The sequence below is a fragment of the Pipra filicauda genome, unplaced genomic scaffold, assembly GCF_003945595.2.
Source record: "Pipra filicauda isolate LSUMZ 115617 unplaced genomic scaffold, ASM394559v2 scaffold146_size1912638_pilon, whole genome shotgun sequence".
NCBI lineage: Eukaryota > Metazoa > Chordata > Aves > Passeriformes > Pipridae > Pipra > Pipra filicauda.
The window spans coordinates 827,649-850,141 of NW_024103951.1; the positions used below are offsets into that span (position 1 = coordinate 827,649).

General features: G+C 39.0%; 1 long non-coding RNA gene across 1 annotated transcript in view; it reads right to left on the minus strand.

Annotated features, from left to right (window-relative positions):
• The window catches only part of LOC113992221, a 67,804-nt gene that overhangs the window by 40,671 nt on the left and 4,640 nt on the right, over positions 1–22,493 (minus strand). Inside the window, exon 2 of the long non-coding RNA XR_003542168.2 lies at positions 19,904–20,030. This is a non-coding gene — a long non-coding RNA (uncharacterized LOC113992221). The remainder of the gene's footprint in view (positions 1–19,903; positions 20,031–22,493) is intronic.

Below are 22,493 nucleotides of genomic sequence, written 5' to 3' on the forward strand. Positions count from 1 at the left end.
CTTTTCTGAGAAGCTGGTGTCCTCTAAGAGTTTAAGAGGAACACTACAAAAGTTTTTTCATGTTCCTTTCAAGTAAAAGAGCAGTTCTGATAGTATCTACTCCTATTGAACTTTTTATTCATTCCAAACTTTCTTTTGTTCTGCAGGGTTGTTTTTTTCTTGGCAAACACAGGGAATTTATTTGGGTACAGCAGTACATCTTGACCAAGTATTTTGCAGTTAAAATACTTCTCTGTTTGTTGGATGGAATAAAAAAAAACCACTGTGGCATTTCGCTATCCTGAAATTATTTTTACCCTCTTGAAATTTCTTCTGTGCTAGGATAGCAAATAAAACTTAATGGATTTAGGGCATAGAAGGGGAGATTTTTATTTTTTTGGAAAAAGCAATGAGGTAAACAGTCACAGCAAGTAGGAAACAAAATTTATCATAAGCATTAGCAGTATATATATGTCTAAAATAATTAGTGCTTTTATAGCTATAAGTAACCATATGAATAGACCGTTTCTGACCCACCTGCTAGTGGGCTGGCACACACAAAGCTTTATATAAAGGGATAGCTCTAAAGTTAGGTCACATTTGCACCAGTGGAAATTTCTTGCCACCAGCGGAAATTTCTTGCCACCAGTGGAGCTTGACCCAGTATGAATTTGGCTTTAGAATTCTGAATCAGTTTTCCAAACAGAATTAAGTGAAAGAGCTGGATGCATGGCTTAGTCAACTCCTGGAAAGCTGTCTTGATTATTAAAAGCTGAAACTAGAGAAAGAACATCTACAAACAACATAGTACTGATCCAAAGGCATTTAATTTAACTTTGGATAAATGGGGATTAAATTTGCCAGACTTTAAAGGCTTGCCTTTCCCCATCCTGTCTGCTTTCCTCTATGTAACCCACACCGTGCAATTTGTCTCACACAAAAGCTTGGATGGATATTATTGCACATTAGAGGAAGTTATACAGTTTAGCATCTATGAGAGAAAAGAGAACAGATCTTCTCTGGACTACTCTGAATGAAATACAGCTGTTTTCAACTGCTGGATTCTGAATTCACGGACTTGAGAAGTCTCTAGCTCATTTTGGAGTTTAAACTTCTTGCCCATGATGAATGGATTTTTAACCCCAAAATTTCCTTACCATGTCATTAGACATTTTAAATTACCAGGTGACACAGGTGTGGGTTCTGCAAGCAAACAAAGGAACTGCTTTGCTGAAGGGCACCGGCAGGGAGCAGCGGGACCTGCTGCTGTGCCAAGGGGGGAGCTGAGGGCAGTAAGGCAGCTGCCAGGGCAGGGGCTGCCCTGAGCCCAGCACAGCAGGCACTGCCAGAGGTGGCAGCCAGCCTGAACATCAGCCTGAACATCTCCACATCACCGAGGAAGATCACGGGGAGAGGCAGGCCTGAGTTTCAGTCAGCACCACAAGTCAAGCATGAGGATCAGGCTCGGTGCTGGTAACCAGGGGCAGCCACTGCCAGGGACTGCTGGGCAGGCCAAAGCCATGAGGCAGGGCCAGGGTCAGGCCCAGAACCAGTGTCAGTGAATGTATTTGTATATAATCTCATATTGGCCTGAGCATATCGGAATATTTCCTAAATTTTTATCTGAACACTAAAAACCATAAGCATCAATAACCATTTCTTTCGCTGCCAGATTAAAATGCTCAGCAAACCTTAATCTCTTTTAATTCAATTCTAAGCCAGCACAACTCAGTTATTCTGGTAAATCTTAATTTGCTGATTTACAGCCTTGCAATTTTGAAGATCAGTAACAGCTGGAGGCCAGGCAGGCCCCAGTTCTTGAAACATGGGCACAATTCCCTTCTCTTATCAGTCTGCAAATGCATCATGCAAATGAGAGAATGAAAATCCAAATATGAGTAACAGCAAGTGTTGTGAAAGTTATTGTGGATCTTTGTTGCACTTAAGAGTGGCAGCTGTAAGAGGTATGGTCAATGTTGATGAAACCTGACTTTTTAATATATGGTTTTTATAGAAAATTCTTTTTCTTTATATAAAATATAAAAAAGAAGGGATATTATTGCATTAACCTCATATAAGATAAACTTTTTATATCATCATTTGCTCAAATAATTGATTGTAATTTTTTCATCTAACTGTTACTTTTTCCCATTCAGTGAGAACAGAATTCAATGGATATTAAAGTGAAAAACTGTGTGTGAAAAATATTGTAGGCCACTGACTGTAGTCAGTGATACTATTTTTATATTGTAGTTAATCACTTCTGAAAAATGACATCTGCTTTTCTCTTCTTACTCACATGACTATCAGTATCAGCAGTTACCATGTGTGAAATTCTAAAACTTCTCTATCTGAACACCAAATGACAAAGACACAATCCTGAAAAGTTTTTACAGTATTATTGCTTGATATACTGACTTTGGGATTTATAGGACGTGGCATAGTCTGGAGAATTGGTCTCGGATCCTTCTCGAGAGGAGGAGGCCCATTAAGATCTGCAGCCATCAGGACGAAATAAAATGTGTAGGATCTTAAAGTTGGCCACTCTTTTATGATACATTTCAAAAAGAAAAGCAGTATGGTTATGATTTAAAACCCCAGGACAGGAAATAAAACCCCATGATAACCAGGTGAAACGAAAACTGAAGTTAATACTGGCAAGTTCTATTTAACCAAGAGGGGTTCTGGTCAGGACACCAGGGTTAACAGTCTCATACATTTGATAAGGTGCCAGGGGCTATAGAATGCTGGTGTGTGGTCAGCTCCTTGGTTCCCCTCCTTATGGAAAGCAAATGTTTTGGAACCCGTGTTTCTCTACTCTATCACTTTGCCACTAACTACTGTACCTTTTCCTAGTATCAAGATTGCTCTCACTGAAGCCTGTGGCAGACTATCTCTAAAAGTCCACTTGGGACATGGGATACTTATATTGTACCCAGACTGAAAATGTGGAAGTCAGTTATTTAACCTAATCGCAATCTTCCTGGTTTAATCCCACTTACTGATTGCCCAACAAAGTAAAATTAAATATAGTGAAAACAGAAATCTTGATCAAGTAATACAGTGACAAATCCAGTTACTAAATATAGGAACTTAGGGGAATGTTATAGGGAGTAAATGTTAGGCATGATTTCGCTCTTCTCAGTTATCTGCAAAAGACTGTTCTCAGTACATTTGGTTCTCCAGTTGGCTCCTCTGCAGCCACAGAGATAGCAGTTAATTGCTTCAGTTGATTAGAATTCACAGCTGCATCTGCAGCAAGAAGGCTACTTCTGCAATAAACTGAGCTATCAATCAACAACTGAGCTATCAATTTGCTAGAGTGAAAAGCAACTAGTCAGCTGTGTGCTTATCAAGAAAAACAGCCAAGTTTCTCTGGGAAAACTCCTAATGTTTGATAAAACAATCACATGCTTCTCTCCAGCCTTAAACATCAATATAAATCATTGCCTTCCACGTTTTGAGTATTCTCAACACTTTTCCCCACTTTCTTTTCCATGAGCTACTGTGTTTCCAGAAGAAATCTTTACAGGTTTCTCCAATGTATTTTACTATGCAGCATCAACCACATAAACAAGGCATGCAGGTGCACATGAAACTTTCTGCTACAGTTTCTGAATTACTCTGCTCAATATAGTGTTATCTGTGCTGTTGTACTGCTTGGTAATTAGGCAAACCTGAAGTTAACAAAGACCTTGCCACATGTCTTACAGTAACTGCTATCAAACCTCAGGTTCCTGAGAAAGCAAGCATGAAAACTTAACCTGCTCTGAATAAATTGGAAGAAATACATGAAACAACTTTTTTTTTTAGCCATTGCAGCCCACAGTGTATTTTGAGATTTTGGTATCCCCAGTCAGACAGCATACCTACTCATTGAGGACAAAACCATATTTTAAGAGGAACTCAAGCTGTTATAAGAAGCCTTGAAATCTAACTACATAGGCTATGGTAACTCCTTCAGTCTCATTCACAGCCTTCAGATATATTTTAATCAATTTTTCCTAGTTTATATTTTCTAATTCTGACCTCAGCTTGTTAATGCAGATAACAGGCTCTATTTCTATTATGATCACAGACAGGCTCTTCTTCTCCCTCAACTTGTGCACAGTAAAAACTAGGAGAACTATCTTCTGTAACTAGGCCCCCTTTGCCTCTTGGGTAACTTTCTGACCTTGGTGCCATAAGAGCAATTGGAATAACCTGTTATGCTTGAATTTCTGCTCATCCTCGAAAATTCATGCTTTTCATGGCTGTTTTCTCTAGACTATGCCCAGCAAGTAATATTTTTTTATATAGGCTCTATTTCTGTGGTACTTCAGTTAGTCTTAATGTAGTTGCCTTCAAAAAAATTGGGAAGTAGAGAAATAGAATTGTGTCTATTTGCAAAAAGTCTCCCAGTATCTTAACTTGTTTGTGGAAAGTTGAAAAAAGCAGACTGATTAATCTGCTTCTTCCCACAGCCTAAGCACAAGGTCAGCCTTAACTGCTGAGCACCTCCTGACTGCAGCAGTGTGTGCAAACCTGAACATGCTCCAGGGTGTCTGCACTGCAGGTGAGATGGTAAACAATGCTGGCCATCAAACAGAGGTGCAGGAGCACCCACTTCAGAGCAAGCCAGCAATCCATCTAGAGCATCAGTGGGGCTGTGCACTAAGACCTTTGGAAAGCGATGTCTGAAGGCAGTTTTCTGAAAATTTGTTTATCAAAGGCACAAACCTAATAGGATACATGCAACACAGCAGGATCCATGCTGAGAGCTCTTCCCTCTCGTCCCATGGTCTCACATTCAGAGCTTTACTGTCAGTTGAAACCTTAGACTGTTATTATTCAAATACTTATAAGTATTAAACTGCTAGTATTTATTAATAAAAGTACAAATACTTAAATATTTTCAAATGTTTTTGTCTGGTTTTATATGATGACTCATTGTGATTACCAATGTTAATTTTCTTTTCATGTACTTTGAAGGTATCCAGGACTTTACACAGGAAAAATGCTGATATTCAAACATATTATAAGGATTGAGTTGTACAGTCCAACAATCTTTGAATAATTTCTCCATGTCTAACTGCATAAATATCATGCATAAGTTCAACCTTTTGCATCAGAGCAGAAGTAGTGACTGTCTAGTGTTTAGTATGTGATTGGCAAGAGGACAGACATAGCAGACAAAATTCCCTCGAAAGAGACAAAATTGCCCTGTAGATTACCTGAGTCTCAGGAGCTACAGGTTCAGCTACAACTTACTCAGCAAGAATATTATTGCCCTTTGAACTTTGGGAAGGGCAGGAATTTTATTAATTGCAATTAGAAGAGCATTAAACCAGAGATGAGTACATTATAAACATCCCAAGTGTCTTTATTAAATAAATTAGACATTTTTGTGTCCTAGTCATATTTTATACATTATTTCCTGAAGTTATAAAGCCCATCTTGCCACACAAATGAATGCATACAATGTCATGGCTTGTTATAAGTCACCATTATCAATTAAGAATGAAAGATCAGTCATCAGATTAATTTGTGGTAGGAATTACAACCTTTGGTGTGTTAGAAGCTGTTGTCTACAGCAGTGACCTTCCTTCAAGGGCTTTGTGGTGGAATTCAGAGGTCAAAAAATAAACATTGCTAGAACACTTAAATGCTGAAGTGCTTGTGCTTCGAGGAAGCAGGAAAATGGAAGTGTAATTTCCTATTTTAGAGATTAACCATTCTTCCAGCAGCTGGGTAGTGGGGCATCCTACAGTCAAATTTCAGTGTTATGAGCTGATTCTAACTTACAGCAATAAAACTGGACTACATTAAGTGGGTTTAAGGTGGAGAGCAAGGTCAGCCTCATAGTTAAGGTTATCAAGAAGCAGAACCAATCAAAAAAACCCCCAAACCATCAGCTCAGTCTCCTTTGTACTAATATTAGTATGTCTCAAAACAAGGCCATTAATTCTTTTGAACAAAGTAATTGGGTGATGTTATGAAACACAAAGGTATTTGAAATTTTAGTTTTCTGAATTGCCTTCTAATGTGTCGTTCCTGCCACAGGGCTGACGGTTTCATTGCTACCATTCTTTCGAAATATTTTTGCTTTCCAGTTTAAGCAGACTTGGAATAACTGAATTCAGGGCAGACATTACAATTAGAAAACTGCATCTGCATAGGCCTACCTATTTTAGGACTGAAAATGTACCCCTTAATCCTCTCAAAATATTTTTTCAAAGGTAAGAGAACCAAAACAAATAAATGTGTTGTTTACAGGGCAATTCTAGCAACAGTAAACTGATTTTAATGTTACTGCAGTGTGCTGTATGCTATTCCTTCTAAAACTAGAAGTATTTCCAAGAAGTTACCTGACAGAGGGAAACACTGCACCAGCTGTGGGCTGACAAGACAGGAATAACTTCAGAAAATATGCTGTGTTATGAATTCCTTATGATCAGATAACCCACCAGGCTCATCGTGTGCTTTGCTGCATTATTGATAAAAATTTTATTCCTTGGTATTTTTTAGAATCGGGAATTTTAACCAAAATCAATTAAAAAAATACAGCATTGAATAAAACCCCTACGATTGTTGCCTATCTAGATGTTCAACAGGCTGAAAGCAGTTGTTCAGGGATTTAACTCTCATGGATCTGATTTGCATTCATTTTATCCTCCTGTTCCTCCACTAATTAAAGTTTTAGAAATGCTTTTTGTGAGCTGTGATCCAGCATCTCCGAGTGCAGCACAGCTGAGCGTCCCGTCTGGTACTGACCCATAACTGTGAACAGATGTGCTGCTTCGCCGCAGACAGAGGTTACAGATGTTCTGCTGCCAGACAAAAAAAAGCTGTTATTTCAGTGAAGCAAGAGGGACTCAGAGCACCTTGACCCATCTAAGGAACACCTTACCCTTTGCTTTACTGTTTTGCCAGGTTTTTCTTCTTTTCATATAATGTCGTTGATGAAGCTTTAATGTGTGGGAGACAAGGCTATTGCTGTTTATCAAGCCCTTTGAAATGTCCAAATGCATTGCCAGGACTGGGAAGCACAAGTTTTATTGAACTGACTCTGCAATGAACTCTCTACACCAGAGTATTTTTACTTCCCCCCTCTCCAACCCCCCCAGTTGGGTTTATAATAAAGCAACAGCTGACTCAGCAGATATGCTCTGCTCTTTTCATTATCATTTTAAGAATATTAGAGAACAGGGGTGCTACATAAAGCAGCCTTTTCAGTAAAGGAGAGTGGTGGTTTCAGAGGGAAGAATGTCTTAAAAAATTACTTTTTAGTAGCTTTGAGATCTAGTTTCTTCTTCACACTGAGGACACAGCAAAGACAGCACAAAGAAGGGCAGAAGGAGGATTAAGGGGTGACAACTTTCTATTACTCGTGGCTACTGCTTCCCATTGTGAATATTGATTTTTAATCCTGCACAAACTCCAAACTCAGTTCTAGACCAAGAAAGTTTCTGGAAGATTTTTAAGATGGGGTCAGTCTGTCAGAAGCAATAAACCTTGCCAAAAGAAAACATTCATTGGAATGAAACTAAAAATGCTTTTTGTGATTCTGAGGCATCAAGTCAAGCACCACAGCATTTCTTGTAAAGCTACAGATTGGAAGAAAAAAAATAATTTTTTTTCTTACCTGTTGCAAATATGTGCAAGGGTTACTGCCTCTATGCCTCTGAAGACTAAAAAGAGCTTAGGCTAAAAAGTTCTGCAAGCAAAATCACCTACTGTTGTTTGTCTAAAATCTTTTGGGACATGGCTGGTAGTCTAAGCAGTTGTACTGCATTATTTACTGTTAATTTTTACATTTATATTTTCACACTTTTTGGGAAAATAATTTAAATAAACTATTTTCCCAAAGTGGTACAATAACAGATTATTCTAAAAGAGGAGTGATTTATTTTCCTTTCCAAAGAATACTACACAAATGATTATCAGCCTACATTAAAACACTGAATACGTGTGGTTTAATGATAAATCTTTATAAAATCATTGAAGCTCTATGATTAAAGATTCATCTTTAAAAATAATTATTAAAATAAAGAAAAGTGATCAGCAGTTGGGGGCTTTACTACATGTTTGCATTTAATTGAGTAAAGCATACTGAATTGAGGAAAAAATTCCTACCCAACAGTTTTGGATGGTTGCTGTACAGAGATTGCAGAATGGTACAGATTATTTGGGAGGGAAATATCACTGTAATTCCATACAGTTCATGACATTAAGGACTTGAGGAATCTTAAACTGCAAGTGCTGACACATGAACAACTTCAATTTATGATATGCATCATTAATGCTTTATGCATATGCCCCAATATCCCTATAGAAAGCAAATAATATTTGAGTTTTCCTTTACTTTGTGAAATGCATATAGCTACATGGTGATTGTATTTTCCCTTTAATCCTGAAAAGCATCTCAGTTAAGCTTCATTTGGGAAATTATATTGAATTTTTAAAATGTATTTGCATCTCAGATCAATGCAGAAAGAAAATACAAGAATAGAAACCAACAACTGTAATGAGATGAAGAAAGAAACTATGGCTGTGGAACTCTCCAGATGCACCCAGCTGTTATTAGGGGTATTTCTAATCCTTACTCTCACAGAACTAAACTGCTTTCTGACTGCAGATCTATGAGCCTTGTTGATTATGTCTTTGAACTCAGATAGGTCCAAGTACATAACAGCTGTTCTTCACAAAGAAATCAAACTTACTAAAAACAACACAAAGAGACCTGGTGGTAACACTATTGCATGTCGTTTCATTAACCAGGCAGAACCATCGTAAACAACTTTATTAAATGATATTGCATTATATTATGTGAAAGATGAAATATTCTGAAGCTGGTTCCTATTTTCTTTAACTTGTTTTAATTGCAATCAGAATAAGGACATAAATTGCTGATCATATCACTTTGGATTCATAAAGCATCACAGATGTAAGAACAACTCTGCAGCTACAGAGACATATAAGTACTTTTGAACTACAAAGATAGAGAGGAGGCACCAATGAACACAGAGCAATTGAGCTCTGTGCTGTCAGTGAAAACCCTCCGTGTCTCTGAAACCTATTGATTCCTTTAAGATGACCTGTGACCAGTCTGCTACCCCCCTTATTCCTTAATAAGGGTTTAATCAGAAGCTGGCACTAATATGTGGGGTAATGTACCACTGTACTGTGAGGAAGAGGAGCCCTTTGCCTATCCTGATAAGGAGTGAAGTAATGGGTCCCAGAACTGACTCCCATGGGTGAGAAAAATTTGTTGGTATTGTCTAATCTCCAGCCTTGAAAGTGCCATGTCCTCATTCATATATAGTCACAGCTTGTAAATGCATTCCCACATTCCTAGTCTAAGGAAAACACAAAGTGCTATGAGACCAAAAGTGTTTGTCACGTACATTTATGTATAATTAATTATTACTCTGCTCTTGATCATACCTATTAATATAGTCATTTGGCAGACTGCTCCATTCCTGTGAATGTACTTACTTGATTAGAAAAGTGAATGAAACTATCGTTGTAGGAAGGGTTCAGGAGCTCAGAGCTCTGCTAACTTGGCTGCCCGGGCTCTCTGGGGCCCTGGGCACCAGCAGCTGGGAGACAAATGTCTGCAGTCATTTTCAAAACCTGTTATTGGCATGACTGTCCCCAGAACTGATTTGTCCCATGTACCAGGGGACATTGTGGCATGTCTGAACTCCTCCCACATGCACAGACCTTGCTTTTGGGACTATTCTATACTTTTCTGAGGCTACTCTATACTGTTTTATATATATTACAGTAAACATGGTTATAAATCAAGGGTGAGAGATGAAGGAATGTAATTTGGAAGTGCTAAGGGAAGCATCTTTCCTCTAAGTAGGAAGCACATAGTTTCTTAATCAGTTGTCAGATACCATATTATCATATCCCTCTCCCAACTGCATCCACTTTGCAGATTGTTGTAGGCTCCTCAGCATGCTGAACCACATACTCAGAGTTGTAAACTCGGCCTCCACTCAGGACTGACTTCCTGGATGCCCTGCTAAGAGGAACTGAAAGGCTAAAATGGTTATCTCTGTGCCCACCAGGGTTTACACTGGAAGCTCATGTAGTCTGGCATCCCCAGGTCAGAAATGAAGCAGCCATGGAAAACTGTTTCAAAGACTGGGTGCCAGTTCTCACAGACCTTATTTGAAGTCCACTGTGAACTATCAGTCTCCTTTATACAAGATGAGTAGCAAATACTGAAATTAGGAGATGACAGGTAGGATATTTATAGATTTTTCTTTCATAAAATGAAAATTTAATTGAGAGCCACAGTGTGTCCTTTCTCAAATGTATATTCAGGCTAAAGTTTTATCTTGTGTGTGATAACTATTAATGTTGTGTTACAGTCTAATAATTTGATAACCACCTGGTTTAAGAGCCTGCCACTTTACACTGATTTAACCTGGGGTTCAGTATCTGGATCTGTGCCATGTCGCTCTCATGTTCATTAAAGCTCTGTAAGGGGTGAAAATGGACACCATCATTCTCCAAATCTTCATTATCCTTCTGCCTTGTAAATGGCTCATGTGAGCAGTGTCATTTCTTAATTTGATATGTTCTGGTTTATTTTGCAGGGTGCAGTATGTTCAGAATCAGTGCAGATGTTGCCACCAGTGGTAGCACTGACCCCAAAGAGTAACCCTTCCCACCACAAAGAGTGACCAGTCTTATGTTAAAACAACTGTAATACAGCTGACTCTCCATTGTCCACTGAAATGGGAACTAGGACAGTAAAGGTCATGGAAAAACCATGGCTCAGGTGGTTACCAGACTGCATGGTGCACAGACAACTGTGTGGAGCCAGCCAAGATCCACCAGGGATAATGGTGAGCTAGAGGTAACTGGTCCCTGCAGAGGAAAGGCTCTCTCTGCACATCAGTGCTCACTGATCTTGGTTTAAGAAGGAACCAGTGGATGTGACAAAGCACCAGCCCTCTTGTGAACCAATATCTCCCTCACTGAAAAAGTTTCTTGGGACCCAGAATGCTGGAGAGATGCCCAGGCAGCTCTCTCTAGGTGTCTCTGTGGCTCAGTACCACCGAGGTTCCACTCAGAGCAGCTCCTGCAGACCCTGGGTCAGTCTCTGCACGGGGCTGGAAGTTACTCTTCTTTTTAAACATCAGTGAACACAAACCTTCAGCTTCCTGCTTAGGAAATTTCCCACCCAAGTCTACAAAGGTTTTGCATTCAAAACAATTATGCCTTTAATAAGCGCTCTAAATGTCATCCTATAAATTAAGAAGAGAGTGTTTAGCAAAGCTCATTTCCCCCCAGTGTTTCTGTCCAGTTATTTAGCTACAATTTCGACAGAAAAGAAGATGCAATGAAATTCCATAGCTGAACTGCATTAGAAATGCTGTCAAGACTGGCTAAAGATTACTGATTCTGCTTCAGTTGGAATTTGTACAAGTAATGTTATCTAAAGAAGAACCATATGAGAGCAAATTGAGAAGCACAGAATGAAAACTATTAAAGTTTAACCTAGCAGCAAAATGTCTAAAAAAAGATCATGCATTCAGCAATACATATGAATATGTGAACATCTGAGATACCTGAGGAGCAAACCAAATTACTCCAGTTTCAATTTACCCAGCCCTAGTAAAAGTCATAAAATCTTCAGAGCATCTCATTCAGTTATGAATCATTTTCCCTTGATAATACTGCATCTATTAATTTATAATTCATTAGAAAGGACTGATGCTTAACAACAGAATGCATCAACCTTCCAAAGTACAAAGTGGCATATGCAAAAAGGAAACCTGCATTTTGATGGAGTTATTTGAATAAGTATTATCTTAGCACAGGCAGTTATCATTTAATGCATATCAAACCTGCTTCTCTGAATGCTATTTAGATTAGAAGCACGAGTAGTTTATTTTGAAGAGTGACTCAGAGAATAAATTACCTTTACCTGCAAATACTCCATGATTAATTCATAATAGCACCTTTTGTTCAATTTTATTTGCTTAAATGTGGGACAGTACTGGTACTCAGCATTAACACTGTTCACTGTACAATCCTCATGCATGTTCCACAAAATACCACAAAGAAAGAGTCATAGGGATGAACTGCCACAGCCTGACGTGTGGCAGCAACTAGTGCAGTAAACTGAAGCAACAGTACACCAGAAAAAGAAAGATAATATTGGACAACACTTTCCTCAGCTAAGAAATTATGGGCCTTGTAGTTACGGCACAAGTGGAGGAGACAGGAAATCTGGGATTTATTCTGGGGTCTGTCACAGGTTTCCTGTGTGGCTTGGAGAAAGTCCTGGGGGGGTAATTTCAGCCATGGGCTTTCTTCCCTTTGAGAGCAGCTCGTACCCACCTCTCGACACCCCTCTGCAGTGGGAGCTGATTAACTCAAAAGGGAGGATGTTACCAGTGCAACTTTTGTACACAAGCAACAGCAGGGTCAGGATCTAATACAGGTGAAACAATATGATCAAAAGAAGCCTAGGCAATAAAATTCCAAACACTGAGGCAGGCAACAGACCCCTTCCCAGGAGCTGCCAGGGAGGGAATACAAGGAACCTGCACTCCAGCCATTGACTAGCACAGTTGTTACACAGGTGGAATCAGGAAACAGAAATTTATTCTCACTGGAAGCCAAGACTTCATTTCCCTACTGTCTTCCAAGAATAAAAACTAAGGGCAACATACAGGGCTTGCCATTTCTTGAACTACACCTCCTTTTCAGTTTTCACACACAGTACCTTCCCCTCCTAAAATCTGCCAGTGCTGGGAACCCAATACACTCATTCTTCCAAAAGACACCTTCCCATATTTTACAGAGTTAGCCCGGAGTTTTCAGTTACAGAAAGTATTATGGTCATTTCAACAGGTCAGTTTTATTTAAAAGGCCTGGGTGGCTTAATGTCTCAGATTTGAACAAAACAGAATAAATCCCACATATTCCTGTTGTGAGCTCATACCCTTTTGAGTTCTTCTGGCTGGAGAGACAGTTCCACCCACTCTCTGAGGACTACCCCAAAATTAAAATAACTAACCCACAACAATAAACCATCTTGTGTTTTAGGTCACATGCCCAGTGCTCTCAGATGATCAGCTTTTATCCCCTATGTTCTGAGCTATTTTGTTTCTCCTCAGTGTTGCTACCTACAAGGGAAACAAAAGCCCAAGAGGCTCAGTGTTGCACTCAGCTTCAGTGTCAGGAGCAAGGTGTTACCCAACTGAATTTCCTACCCATGAGCCAATATGGTTATTAAATCACAGTAGGTATTTCTACTTGTTTCAGTGGTGCTAATGATGCTTGGATGCTAACAGAGCATGCTAACTTCATACATTTATAACTTTTGGTTATTTATAGTCAGTAAACAAATAAACTCCAATATTTTGGGCAATGGAAAATGCAGCCTAGAAAAGCCTTAACTTTGAATTTGATCTGTGTGAAGAATTTAACAAGCTTCTGAAGTGATTTATTTTAGTCTGTGCATCAAATCTTAAACTGAAGAATGACTTGCTTTAACCTTCGTTTTCAGAGAAAGATAAGACTGGAATCAGACATTTGGGTCTTATTATAATACTGCATCCCAATCTCCTAGATTATCCTCAAAAATTAAAGATGTGACAACGTCTGGCTGCATCCATGTAACCCTAAATCACAACTTTTGTTAACAAACTACTTTATAGACTGTGATTAAATTTCTAGGAGACCTGAAACCACATTTAACCACTGAAAACGAGGTACCTGGTTTCTCAAAGATATCCAGTTGCAATTCTTCCAGCACTGCTCTCAACTGGATCTGCTGGGCATTTGTGAGAAACCAATCACTTCACTGACAATCCTAAATGGAAACAACTGAATGCTGTTCTGTTTGGTCCCATAAGCAGCACAACTCTAGAAAAAAACCCAGTTAGCAATATAACAGCTTGTGTCCTGAGCTTTAGGCTCTAGGTTTGAAATCAAAGCTGATTAGAGAGGTAATGCAAACTTCAAAATCAAAGCTTTACAACAAACAGAAAGGTCAAGACACAGGGCCACATGTTCCTTTTTTCCACTATAAGTCTCCTCCTGGTGTGGAATCAAAACACACCCCTCATTCTTTCACTGCAGTGCAATGGCCACATCTGCCTCCTCACACCCATCCTGTTCCTCCTCAGCCCCATGTGCAGCTTCACCCTCCAAGAGCTCAACACCATGTAAAACAAAAGAGCCTTCTCCTGGTTTGGGGCCAGTTATCAGCCCTCTTCCTCTTACCTGGCTCCTACAAACACCTACAGGGACATTCCCAGCAACACAACAGGCCTAATTATCCATCAGAACATATTAAGCATTCCATTGAACCTAATCATTCAACCACACCAAAATAATTAACAACGTCCTTTTCTCTTCCTAAGGGCTCTAAAGGACACTATAACAAAAATATTCTGGACATAATTTGTCTATTTAAATCTGTAGTGACTCAAGAAAGGTCAAAATATTTCAGACCCAAGATACAAACCCAACATCCTCCTGAAGTCTCCAGTTTAAGTTCTACTGCTCTAGACACAGCACAGATCATGCAAATATCTGTCCCAGTAAAATGCATCTGATTCCATTTAATGTTTCAATTATTTTTTCCTCTGATGCTGTATCAGAACCTTTATGAATCTTCTCAGAAAGTTGGAAATTCAAGCTTATGGTAAAAAACCCTTCTATGGCAGAGTGTAAGATGCAAGTCAGTCAAATCTCTAGAAAAATTAAATCATAAGTAAAATATTATGTAATATTTCTGCTGTATGATATGCCTTTTGTGTAAGTTTTTATTTCCTCTTTGTAAGAATTCAAATCCATGTATCTTTATGCAGACCTTGCCCATATATATCCACATTTCTAGCACAAGCATTGCTATTTCTTTTCCCTATTATTTTATATAATTGTGTGTTAAATGCAATTGTGACCTACTTGGGATGGTCTTATTTGCCTACAAAAAGTAGAACTTACACAGTTATACACCCTGAGGGCTTTGGGATTCCAATAGATGTGGCAAACCATAGCATTTCTCCTCAAGAGCAAGCACTTCCTGCCCACATTCCACTGTCCCCAGGAATATCAAAACTAGGTTCCAATTTGCTAATACAAAACGAGAAAGACTTTTCACATTTTCATTTAAGAGAAGAAAACCCAAAAAGTCTTTATCTTCTCATAGTTCAAATAATGACTCCAAATGTTTAAACCAACCAATTGGTGCTGTGTTTCTATAGCCATGGTCTGTCCAAAGCACCTTGGGAAGGTTCCATAGGTGTGCTGATGGGAACAACAGAAGAGCCTCTCCTCACGATAGTACCACATTTGTGGCCTGTCTTTTTTTACTTTTGGGTCTGTTTGTGGAACATGCAGCACAACGGGCCTCTAATTCTGGCACAGATTTCTGGGAATACAGGACAACAAAAAAACTACAAAAGAAGAGAGGGTGAAGGTGCCATTGCAGTTATGACTGGGGCACTCTAAGCATGGACATGAAGTTCAAATCATCCAGAAGGGATTAGGAGACCAGATTGTTTACCATATAAGAGAAAAATGCAAAGAGTTTTTAATAACCATTTTTTCATGCTGTAACTGCATTTTGACAACAATATAATTTTGTTAAAATATCATAAGAATAGTTTATTATCTCACAGCATTCCTTCAAAATCTAAACTGAGTTCCAGAGAGCTGTACCAGATAATTAACATCAGAACAGTATCCATCTGTTGTCCTTCCTGGACACCTTGATTTACTACCATTCCTATCTAAATTACAGCATAGTAACTTTGTTTTCTTGTATGTTACATTTCCAAATATTTTCATATGTTATAGCAGAAAAAACCTTTAAAATATTTTAAATTTTTTTTCATTTACTCTGTCTTTATTGCCATGAAACAGGCCTTCAGCCAGAGTAGATTCTTGTATATCATAAATTTCAACAAGGGTTTTTCATCTTGCATCTTACATCACCTATTTTTGCTATGCATTTAGGAAATTACCAAAAAGCCTATGTATGTCTTCTAGAAAGGAGAGAAAGCATAATTATCTCTTTCTAATTATTGCACTTTGGCTTCCTTGGAATATTTTTTAGCATCAAGATTTGTTTATGTTCACTGATACACTGGTTAAGTTTATTCTTCATTTATTTTAATTTTATGTTCCAAGGATATTTTACTGAACCCTCCCTGTAAGACCTTCAACTGGCCACCCACATCCTGAAATTTTCTCTCTACCTAATCCTGCCTTTTGTCATAACACAGTAAATATATATATATATATATTTCCAAAATACATTTCTTCTAGCAAAATATACATGGTATTTTGTATGTTATTTCAGAAAGTTTGTGTAGCATTGCCCAGTGTGTGTGTACAGAAGTGTTAACCCCCGCAAGAATATACACAGAGCTATTGTTGAAAATTTTCATTAAAACTTTGTAAAGGAAGTCCATCTGCCACAGCTCAGGATGTCCTGTTTCTGTGAGGGACTTCGGCTATTTCTTGGCCCTTTTCTCACTGAAAACATAAGTAGGAGATTTGAGAGCATTTAATCTTGCTCCTATTAAAACAAACTGATTTGGAAAGGGTGTTTTGAGGAGTTTTCCCCCCCACCTGGGAATCCTGAGGCAGGGACACCCCCTCAGACACAGCACACTTAGGTTTGTGTCCCCTCTTCTGGTGTCAGCAATGGGAAGGATGGGAGGAAAAATTCTTTCTGTAAGGATGGGATATAATCTGGTCATTGAGATAATCTCAAAACACAGCTGTTGTTCCCAAGCAGTGTCTGTCAAGGCAAAGCCCTGTGGGCTCCTGGCAGTGGTGTGGGCTGAGTCCCTCCCCTGAGTGCCTGCAGAGCAGCAGTGCCTGTGAGTGCCCCGCTCAGTCAGCACACGGGGGCCTCAGCACCTCCAACCACCGAGGGATGGGCACGTTCCTCTCTTGCCAGAGGGAAGGAACAGAAAGCCTTGCCTTCTGAAGTACTGGGGATGTCATTTGGGCATAGTATCTGCTCATAACATATAGCTGCTTGTTTAATGAGCCTGATTGCTTTGTAAGAGGATAGAGGCAGCTCTGTGGCTAGTCTGGATTCTGATTTTATTTTGAATTAATGAAAAAAACCCCAGAAAGTTTAAACCTCGGGAAAATTTTGTCATGACTGATTGGATATATTTGTTTTACTTTAGTACTGCTCTCCAAAATGTTCAGTTTTAATTTTACAGTTGATCAGTTTGCAAACTGCAGAAAATCCCAAATCTCATTTCCACTAAGCAAGGGCTTGTCCTTATGCATATTCCTCACTGAGAAATAAAGGATTATAGCCATCAGAGGTAACAGTTTACCCCTACACACAGTGGTTCTGAGTACCCAAAGCAAAATGTTTTCAGTGGGGACTGAAAACATTTCAGTGGGGACCCAACCAAACAAAACTAAATGCCACAGGGACATGCCCTTCTACCAGAAAAAGAAGAGGAGGAGAAAGAGGGACAATGGGTGGAAAAAAGGAAGTGCACAAGGGGTCAAAAATGTCAAAATAAAGCACCAGTGGGGAACATGGAGCAGAAACAAATAGCAAAATAGAAACAGGGGTGGAGAAGGGTCATTAACAAGGGCCCTAAACATCTTAGTTTCCCATTCAGGCTTTTTTTCCCTGATGGAATGACTGCTGGTGTTTATCACAAGACAGCAATGGATGCTGCATTAGGACGGAGAAGACAATGAAATAAAGCTGTCTGCTCATGCTATGCCTCTCCTTTGAGCATAGAAAGCAGCACTGCCTGTGAGAAGAGAAAGAATGAGACAGTGGTGCCTTCATCCTGCACTCACGGATCCTACGGTACAGCAGGAACCACAGGCCAGCACAGTCCTTCCATCTCATGAGAGCATAACATGAAACAGCCTTTTAATCCAGCCAGAGGCAGAGACAGCCTTTCTGCCCTACTAAAAACACACCAGTGGGCAGGAGGAATGGAACATTCTGTAGTATCTTAGGGATAATGCCCCTCTGTAACATTCTTGGTGGGTCCTCCTCATTGCAAACCTCCCTCTTGTTTGTACAGCAATAATACAGTAAATGCAAAGTTGTACAGAGACTCACAAAGGCATCTCATAATTTCATTCTTCTAACAATTATTTCTGCCTGCACTTCCAAAAAGTGAGATAATCAACTGACAAACACAGGGCACTGTTTTATCTTGAGGAAAAGTGACCCACATAGACTAGCTAAGAGAGAGACCTAAAGCAGTGAGGCAGAGGTAGGATGTGACATGGAAAAGTAATAACACATGACCAAACCCACTCAGTCTTTCCCTTAAAGAACCTGTGCAGGAACGGGCCCTTTTCCATAACATGTCAGCTTGGGTAAGATCAGTGGCTTTGAAACCACCTCTTTTAAAGTCATCCAAAAGCAATCAAATGCTGACAAAATAACAAGTGGTTGCATTGTTTGTTTTCAAGATGACTTTTTAGCTCAAAATAAGGGTATGAGGTGGCCATTCCTACCCAACACCTTTTGCTTTTACATAATTTTTAAAATTTCCATTCTCATTATTGTCGTGACAGTGAATAAAAGGTTATTTGAGGAGAGAGAAGAGGCCAACACTCCCACTGTCATTCCTTCCTTCCAGTTCTAAGGCAAAGAGCATGTTGATGATGTTGGGAACTGAAAATTCTCTCTGTTGATAGATTAATCGATTGCAGAGCTTTCTTGTACACCAAAAAAATGAGTAAATGTTCTACTCACCTGTCCAACTCATTAGGAAATGTTCCCCATGCACTCATAATGCAGGAAAAAAGAAAGTTTGCAAAGTTTTTAGAGTGTAAAAATCGAGCATTTACACATTTTAATTGTTTTCATAATAAAAGGGCAATATTACAAATATTTTTGAAAGATGAGGATTCTCTCGTGTTGAGAGACTTTTGCTACTGCCATTGCCGTGCATGACATACAGCCATACATTGCCATCTAGCGTCCAAGGCCATACCGGGACTAACCTGAGAACTTGGGAAGGATATTCCAAATTATTTCACAATAACAAACGCGGATTAGTCTTATTTTTCATAAATTTTCAGAAACAGTACTGTCTGATAAAACAATTGCACCCAGTAGTTGAAAAGGCAGATACTATTCTGAACTACCTTTTTTTCATCTTTCTGTTTTTGAGTAGCACTGAGGAAATTATTAGGAGAAAGCAAAAGAATGTCTGACTATAAAGCAAGCATCATTTAACCATAATTAGTAGGACATATAATCATATTTAGAGAACATTGCACATATTGTACGAGCATTTAGACGTTTGCCTGGGCCTACAGTAAAAAAAAAAAGAGAGGAGAGGAGGGGGGAAAAGAGTGAACAACTAGTTAAAATGATGCTTTGCTTTAAGGGTAAATATTCAGTCCTCTGGGTTGAAATGTGCACAGAAAATGCACAGTTGATTTTGGACTCACTTATTGAAAACCCTCCAAGCAATAGCCTGCTTAATTTGAAAGTATCAATCAAAAATTCCTCTGCTTAATTACAAAGTAAATGGTACTTAGGTTGGAAGGAATTCTGCTGCAACAGAGCATACGGGGAAAATGAAGTGATCTGCAAAACTGTACTGTAAAAAAAAATCCCAGTGGATTGGCTGCATCTCAGTAATGCCTTGCAAGGTTTAGGAGATCTCTGTGCTATTGCAGAGACTCAAAGGGGACAGAATTCAACTTGCTTTTCCATGCAACAAATATGCTCCCTTTCAGAGTTAGATCCTGAATTTACCTGTGTCCCAAAGTGTTGTGCTTTTAATCAAAATTCAGAAGAAAATAACCGACTCTGTTTAGGGACTGTCATGAAGACCAGAATGTTTTCAGCAAGTGAAACAGCCCAAGGGAGGGCTTGAACTGAGGGAGAAGGATAGGATCAATTTTGGCCAGTTATAAAACAGCATCTTGAGGGTGTAGTTACCTGAAGCACTGTGACACAATCTGGAGGCTTGCTGATATCAAAAGGAGAAGATCCTGCTTCCATTCTTTTTCCTTGAGAGGTTCTGGCTCTCATTAGACCCTTCTGTGACTTGATTCAGCTCAAAAACCTAAAAGAAAATTATTCATTGTTTCCACTTGGATAATAACCTGAGATTGTTTATGAAAAGATATGATGTGTGTGTATGGAGTGGGTGTAAGGGAAGGAATTAGAGGCAGGCAGTCCAGAAGGGGTGAATAAAAGCAAGGACCAACACATTCCCATTTTGCTGTGCAGTTGTAAAACAAAAGGTATCTAACAAGATACAAACATTTGAACTTCTAGCACTTTTAGCTTTTCATCTTTATTTTCAATCTACTCGCTTGCTGGAAGGTTGTTTTGCATCCCTTTTCCCAACAACGAAAGAATTCCACACTGTGTCCCACACACTTATCCCTCTGACAAATGGGGACACTGCCCACAGTGCACAGTGTGGAGTCAGGCCTGTGTGGTTTATGTTTCTGGCACTAAGATTCCTCCTGCCATGCTGGGCTGGGTTTTTTTTCCCTTGAAACTTTCTATAAAACCGCTACCAGATCTCTCCAGCTACCCAGCCACATTATTTGCTTAGATATGTAATATGGCCCCTCATAAAGACCCAAGCACTTGTTGTAGCCCAAGTGTGCAAGCACTGGCACATGTTCATGCTCACACCACGTGCTGCAGGATGGCATGGCAAGGCATGCAGGGGGGTGGCCATGCAGGAGGAAGCACTGTGGAAACACAGTGTACAGGATTCTACCCATACATATAATCTCTGAAAACCAAAAGGAGCACGAATGCAATTACTCACTCAGTGAACCGTTTTAAAACAATTTACAAAGAACATACACGTATTTTTTGCCCCAGAATAAGCAGGTGTAGCACCAGCTGAATAATCTTTACCAGCGCTCTTCTGGAAATCATCTGGTGACATCTCGTGCTCTACTCAGACAGTTTGTCCAAAAATGGATGGGAATCTTCCTATTAACTCTAGTGGATAACCTAATAAATGTCAAAAGGATTATTTGGAAAGAAATCAGGAAAATAGTCTGATAACTATTTGAACAAATTAATTCTATTTCTGCTTTTGTTTCTTGGTTTTTCTTGATTTGCTTGGGTAGAAAGAAAGTAACAAGAACAAATGCAACTTGAAACTGTTCTTGTGAGACAGGCTCTTCACTAAAGAGCTTCTGTGAGATAAAAATATCTTTTAATTTCTGGGTCTTTTCTTTGGCTTACTTGATCAGGAAGAGAAGATATTGTCAATTTATGTGTTGTTTGTACTGAAGAGCACAGCTGGTTTAGCTCCTCTGTCAGACCCCCCAGGATCCTGTCTTTATAATGACTTTTTTAAACACACAGTGGGTTTGCCTAAGCAAATGCAATTTGTATTGCATTCTGCACCCAAAGGATAGAATAAGAAAAAAAACCAGAAAACCCCCCCAAACAACCACCCCTCCAGTGCCACCTTTAGAAGAGAGGGGATTTTGCTTTAAATGGTGTGATATGGGTAGGAAATAGATTAAAAAATGTTGGTCTTATCATGCAGGCTATTTAAATATATAATAGCAAGCCAAAGGTACACATTGCCCATCTCAACAACAACAAAGGAAATTAAATTATACTGTACATAGCAAACTACAGGAGCTTCTTTCAAGAAAAAAATAATTTGGGGAAAGAAGAAAGAGGAAGCAAGGTGACAAAGCAAATCCTAATAAATCCTGATGAATTCAAAGTAATATGAAAACAGGAAGGCTGCGGGGCAATATGATGAACAATTAGGAGATTTAAAGAAAAATAATTGCACAAGCCTGAAGAAGTGAAATTGCAAAAGAATCCCAGAGACAGATGGAGTCTGAGAAGCAAAAAGAACTTGAGAAGGGAATGGCTGCAGTTAAGAGTGATGTCTTGGCATCACTAAGCAGCAAGATGGCTACTGTGAGGTAACTTCTAACTGGGAAAAAATAGGCAAACAAACAAAATTATAGAAACTGAACCAGTTTTGGGAAAAAAATAATCTATTTAACTGTAACAAGTCATCAACAGATAAATGTATTCATCTGCTTTGGAAGCAACTGAAGAATGAAGTGGTTGCCTGTTAATAAAACCAAATATTACAAGAAAAGGATGAAAGAAACCAAATTTTGCAGTTACCATTGAGTAGGTACTAGAGCAGTTTATAACTAGGAGGATGTGCTTCTGTGTAATGTAAATTCATTTATAAAATAATTAAATTAAAAACCATAAAATGATACAACAGCCCTGATGAAACTTGGATTTAAAAAAGTAGGAAAATCAGACCTCCAGGCTTCTTTGGGAGAGTGACAAAACATCATGAAGTGTAACTACTAGACACATGTGATTTGGGTTTTTATGAAGCCTTTGACAACAGGCAATACACATAACACACATCTAGGTTTAATCTGGACAGTTCAGAGTTCAGAGGATTCTGTCAGGTGTTAGATTTCAGGGAAAACCAGATAAAAGAACAATTATAAGAAAAAGGTATTGACTACTTGTGCCAGCAACAGGAGAGAAGGGAAATATTATA